Source organism: Emys orbicularis, chromosome 15 (genome assembly GCF_028017835.1).
Source record: "Emys orbicularis isolate rEmyOrb1 chromosome 15, rEmyOrb1.hap1, whole genome shotgun sequence".
Classification (NCBI taxonomy): domain Eukaryota; kingdom Metazoa; phylum Chordata; order Testudines; family Emydidae; genus Emys; species Emys orbicularis.
In genome coordinates, this window is record NC_088697.1 from 14,576,717 (window position 1) to 14,582,285 (window position 5,569).

The 5,569-nt window shown below is 70.8% G+C and overlaps 1 non-coding gene across 1 annotated transcript; it reads right to left on the reverse strand.

Moving 5' to 3' along the window:
• Positions 1-5,160: 5,160 nt before the first annotated feature.
• Positions 5,161-5,279, reverse strand: LOC135889875 (5S ribosomal RNA). The gene has a single exon (XR_010562191.1). It is a non-coding gene; the product is annotated as a 5S ribosomal RNA (ribosomal RNA).
• Between the last annotated feature and the right edge of the window lie 290 nt (positions 5,280-5,569).

The following is a 5,569-nucleotide window of genomic DNA, read 5'->3' on the forward strand; positions in this document are numbered from 1 at the left end:
CCTGGTGGCCGGTTTGCTGTGCGGCCCGGGTGTCACCCCACTCCGCGGGCCGCGCGGCAGTGGTCCTGAGGACCACAGAGGGGGGCTTAATAGTCGAGATGGAGCAGGTCCGGGGGAGGCTTAATAGTCGTCCCCCGGGCGCTCCGGAGGGGAAAGCTTAATAGTCGTCCCCCAGACAGGGTGGGTGGGGGGGAGGCTTAACAGTCTTCCCCCAGGCTGAGCGGGAGGCTTCGCAGTCGTCCCCCGGGCAGTCCGGGGGAAGGCTTAATAGTCGTCCCCCGGGCGCTCCGGGGGGGAAAGCTTAATAGTCGTCCCCCAGACAGTGTGGGTGGGTGGGGGGGGGGGAGGCTTAACAGTCTTCCCCCAGGCTGAGCGGGAGGCTTCGCAGTCGTCCCCCGGGCAGTCCGGGGGAGGCTTAATAGTCGTCCCCCGGGCGCTCCGGGGGGGAAAGCTTAACAGTCGTCCCCCAGACAGTGTGGGTGGGTGGGTGGGGGGGGAGGCTTAACAGTCTTCCCCCAGGCAAAGCGGGAGGCTTCGCAGTCATCCCCCGGGCAGTCCGGGGGAGGCTTAATAGTCGTCCCCCGGGCGCTCCGGAGGGGAAAGCTTAATAGTCGTCCCCCAGACAGGGTGGGTGGGGGGGAGGCTTAACAGTCTTCCCCCAGGCTGAGCGGGAGGCTTCGCAGTCGTCCGCCGGGCAGTCCGGGGGAAGGCTTAATAGTCGTCCCCCGGGCGCTCCGGCGGGGGGGAAGCTTAATAGTCGTCCCCAGGACAGTGTGGGTGGGTGGGTGGGGGGGAGGCTTAACAGTCTTCCCCCAGGCTGAGCGGGAGGCTTCGCAGTCGTCCCCCGGGCAGTCCGGGGGAAGGCTTAATAGTCGTGCCCCGGGCGCTCCGGGGGGGAAAGCTTAATAGTCGTCCCCCAGACAGTGTGGGTGGGTGGGTGGGGGGGAGGCTTAACAGTCTTCCCCCAGGCTGAGCGGGAGGCTTCGCAGTCGTCCCCCGGGCAGTCCGGGGGAAGGCTTAATAGTCGTGCCCCGGGCGCTCCGGGGGGGAAAGCTTAATAGTCGTCCCCCAGACAGTGTGGGTGGGTGGGTGGGGGGGAGGCTTAACAGTCTTCCCCCAGGCTGAGCGGGAGGCTTCGCAGTCGTCCCCCGGGCAGTCCGGGGGAGGCTTAATAGTCGTCCCCCGGGCGCTCCGGGGGGGAAAGCTTAACAGTCGTCCCCCCAGACAGGGTGGGTGGGTAGCTGGGGGGAGGCTTAACAGTCTTCCCCCAGGCTGAGCGGGAGGCTTCGCAGTCGTCCCCCGGGCAGTCCGGGGGAAGGCTTAATAGTCGTGTCCCGGGCGCTCCGGGGGGGAAAGCTTAATAGTCGTCCCCCAGACAGTGTGGGTGGGTGGATGGGGGGGGAGGCTTAACAGTCTTCCCCCAGGCAAAGCGGGAGGCTTCGCAGTCATCCCCCGGGCAGTCCGGGGGAGGCTTAATAGTCGTCCCCCGGGCGCTCCGGGGGGGAAAGCTTAACAGTCGTCCCCCCAGACAGGGTGGGTGGGTGGCTGGGGGGAGGCTTAACAGTCTTCCCCCAGGCTGAGCGGGAGGCTTCGCAGTCGTCCCCCGGGCAGTCCGGGGGAAGGCTTAATAGTCGTGTCCCGGGCGCTCCGGGGGGGAAAGCTTAATAGTCGTCCCCAGGACAGTGTGGGTGGGTGGGTGGGGGGGAGGCTTAACAGTCTTCCCCCAGGCTGAGCGGGAGGCTTCGCAGTCGTCCCCCGGGCAGTCCGGGGGAAGGCTTAATAGTCGTCCCCCGGGCGCTCCGGGGGGGAAAGCTTAATAGTCGTCCCCCAGACAGGGTGGGTGGGGGGGAGGCTTAACAGTCTTCCCCCAGGCTGAGCGGGAGGCTTCGCAGTCGTCCCCCGGGCAGTCCGGGGGAAGGCTTAATAGTCGTCCCCCGGGCGCTCCGGGGGGGGGGGAAGGCTTAATAGTCGTCCCCCAGACACTGTGCGGGGGGGGAGGCTTAGCGGTCTTCCCCTAGGCTGGGCGGGGAAGGGCTGGCGGGAGGCGTAGCAGTCTTCCCTCGGGCGGTCCGGTGGGGGAGGCTTAGCAGTCGTCTCCAGGGTGGTCCGGGGGTGGGGGGAGGCCTCAGAGTCGTCCCTCGGAGAGTCGGGTCGGCGGCGGCGGTGGGTGTCAGGCTTTACAGCCAGCCTCCGGAGGGTGAGCGTCCTCGGACGCGATGCAGCCGCCGCAGAGAGGCAGCCTCCGAGGCTGGGAGCGGAGCACCGAGACTGGGGAGAGGGGAGCAGGAGCCCGGGAGGGGGTGGGGTGGGGGGCCTTCAGGACAACCGGTCAACCCCCGGGGAAGCGGCTGTAAAAATTTCAAAGTCCCCACCGGGACAACAGGTCAACCCCCGGGGAAGCGGCTGTAAAATTTTCCAAGTCCCCGCTCGGCCACCAGGTCAACCCACTGAATCTAATGGGTTGACCTGGTGGCCGGTTTGATTTCCGGCCACCAGGTCAACCCATTGGATTCAATGGGTTGACCTGGTGGCCGGTTTGCTGTGCGGCCCGGGTGTCACCCCACTCCGCGGGCCGCGCGGCAGTGGTCCTGAGGACCACAGAGGGGGGCTTAATAGTCGAGATGGAGCAGGTCCGGGGGAGGCTTAATAGTCGTCCCCCGGGCAGTCCGGGGGAAGGCTTAATAGTCGTCCCCCGGGCGCTCCGGAGGGGAAAGCTTAATAGTCGTCCCCCAGACAGGGTGGGTGGGGGGGAGGCTTAACAGTCTTCCCCCAGGCTGAGCGGGAGGCTTCGCAGTCGTCCCCCGGGCAGTCCGGGGGAAGGCTTAATAGTCGTCCCCCGGGCGCTCCGGGGGGGAAAGCTTAATAGTCGTCCCCCAGACAGTGTGGGTGGGTGGGGGGGGGGGAGGCTTAACAGTCTTCCCCCAGGCTGAGCGGGAGGCTTCGCAGTCGTCCCCCGGGCAGTCCGGGGGAGGCTTAATAGTCGTCCCCCGGGCGCTCCGGGGGGGAAAGCTTAACAGTCGTCCCCCAGACAGTGTGGGTGGGTGGGTGGGGGGGGAGGCTTAACAGTCTTCCCCCAGGCAAAGCGGGAGGCTTCGCAGTCATCCCCCGGGCAGTCCGGGGGAGGCTTAATAGTCGTCCCCCGGGCGCTCCGGAGGGGAAAGCTTAATAGTCGTCCCCCAGACAGGGTGGGTGGGGGGGAGGCTTAACAGTCTTCCCCCAGGCTGAGCGGGAGGCTTCGCAGTCGTCCGCCGGGCAGTCCGGGGGAAGGCTTAATAGTCGTCCCCCGGGCGCTCCGGCGGGGGGGAAGCTTAATAGTCGTCCCCCAGACAGGGTGGGTGGGGGGGAGGCTTAACAGTCTTCCCCCAGGCTGGGCGGGGGGGAGGCTTAATAGTCATCCCCCAGACAGTGTGGGTGGGTGGGGCAGGGGGGGGAGAGGCTTAGCAGTCTTCCCCTAGACTGGCCGGGGGTGGGGGCTTAGCAGTCGTCTCCAGGGTGGTCCGGGGGTGGGGGGAGGCCTCAGAGTCGCCCCTCGGAGAATCGGGGCGGCGGCGGTGGTGGGTGTCAGGCTTTACAGCCAGCCTCCGGAGGGTGAGCGTCCTCGGACGCGATGCAGCCGCCGCAGAGAGGGAGCCTCCGAGGCTGGGAGCGGAGCACCGAGGCTGGGGAGAGGGGAGCAGGAGCCCGGGGGTGGGGGTGGGGGTGGGGGGCCTTCAGGACAACCGGTCAAGCCCCGGGAAGCGGCTGTAAAATTTTCAAAGTCCCCACCGGGACAACAGGTCACGCCCCGGGAAAAGGCTGGAAAATTTCCTAAGTCCCCGCTCGGCCACCAGGTCCACCCAGGTCTAGCAATGGGGTTGACCTGCCTGATGGCCGGTTAGTATCAACGTAGTCTCACACAGGAGGGCAGCTCTCAGGCCGGCCGGCTGCGGCTGACTCTGGGGCGGTGCCCGGTGCCCGGCAGCGAGGCGCGGGGGGGGTGGGGGGGTGAGGGGGGGGGGAGCGACACGGGGCTTACCGGCCCCGGGGCCGGGGGCGCCTCCTGCGGCTTTGGGGGCCGCGGGTCCTCCGTGGCATCCAGGCCAGGCCTCTCCTGCCTGGCCGCGGGGGGATTCGGGGGCGGTCCCGCGGGCCGGCGGCCGGGCGCAGGGGGGGGGCCCGAGCGAGTCCGCCCCGGGCCCGGGGTCTCCCCCTGCGGCTCAGGGGGGGCGTGGGTCCTCGGGGGAGGAAGCCCGGGGGGAGCTGCAGACCCGCCGTGGGGCCCTCCAGGCCAGGCCTCGCCTGGGTGGCCGCGGGGGGATTCGGGTCGGGCCCGCGGGCCGGCGGCCGGGCGCAGCGGGGCCGGGAGGGTCCGGGCCAGTCCGCCGCATGCCCGGGGTCTCCCCCAGCGGCTTCGGTGGCCGTGGGTCCCCGGTGGGGCAAGCGGCGGGGAGCCTGACACCCGCCGTGGGGCCCTCCAGGCCAGGCCTCGCCTGGGTGGCCGGGGGGGGATTCGGGGCGGTCCCGCGGGCCGGCGGCCGGGCGCAGGGGGGCCGGGAGGGGCCGGGCCAGTCCGCCCCATGCCCGGGGTCTCCCCCAGCGGCTTCGGTGGCCGTGGGTCCCCGGTGGGGCAAGCGGCGGGGAGCCTGACACCCGCCGTGGGGCCCTCCAGGCCAGGCCTCGCCTGGGTGGCCGCGGGGGGATTCGGGGCGGTCCCGCGGGCCGGCGGCCGGGCGCAGGGGGGCCGGGAGGGGCCGCGCCAGTCCGCCCCATGCCCGGGGTCTCCCCCCAGCGGCTTCGGTGGCCGTGGGTCCCCGGTGGGGCAAGCGGCGGGGAGCCTGACACCCGCCGTGGGGCCCTCCAGGCCAGGCCTCGCCTGGGTGGCCGCGGGGGGATTCGGGGCGGTCCCGCGGGCCGGCGGCCGGGCGCAGGGGGGCCGGGAGGGGCCGGGCCAGTCCGCCCCATGCCCGGGGTCTCCCCCAGCGGCTTCGGTGGCCGGGGGTCCTCCGCGGAGGAAGCCGGGTGGGTGTTGGGGGGAGCCGGACCCCAGGCGCCCCGACCCGTGACCTGCGGCCGCGACCTCCGACTCGGCAGGAGCGACGAGGGGCTTTCTGGCCCGCCCCCCCCCCCCTTCTCCTTCCTCCCCAGAAAAAGGAGAGAGAGCTGGCTCGGACCGGGAAAAGCTGCCTACGGCACCTGGGATTCCCAGGCGGTCACCCATCCAAGTACTAGCCAGGCCCGGGACGGTTTACCTTCCGAGATCGGACGGGATCGGGGGCGTTCGGTCCGGTATGGCCGTAGGCACCCGGCTCCGCGCCTCCTCGCCCGCTTTCCCCTGCCGGCGCCCGGGCCTGCCGCACGGCGAGCCCCGGTCGGACTGCCCCGTGCGGCAGGGCCCCCGTCTCTCGCGGGCCCGATCCTTTTTTTTCCTTTTCAAGCTCCGGGGCCCGGGCTGGCCCGTCAGAGCCCCTTCCCCTCCCCCCCCCCCTCCCTCCGGCGTCGGGAAAAATATTTTCCCGGACTTCCAGCGGGCCCGATCCTGTCAGCCGGGGGTGGGGGGGGGGGCAGTCCCTCGCTGCGGCCAGGGAGGGTG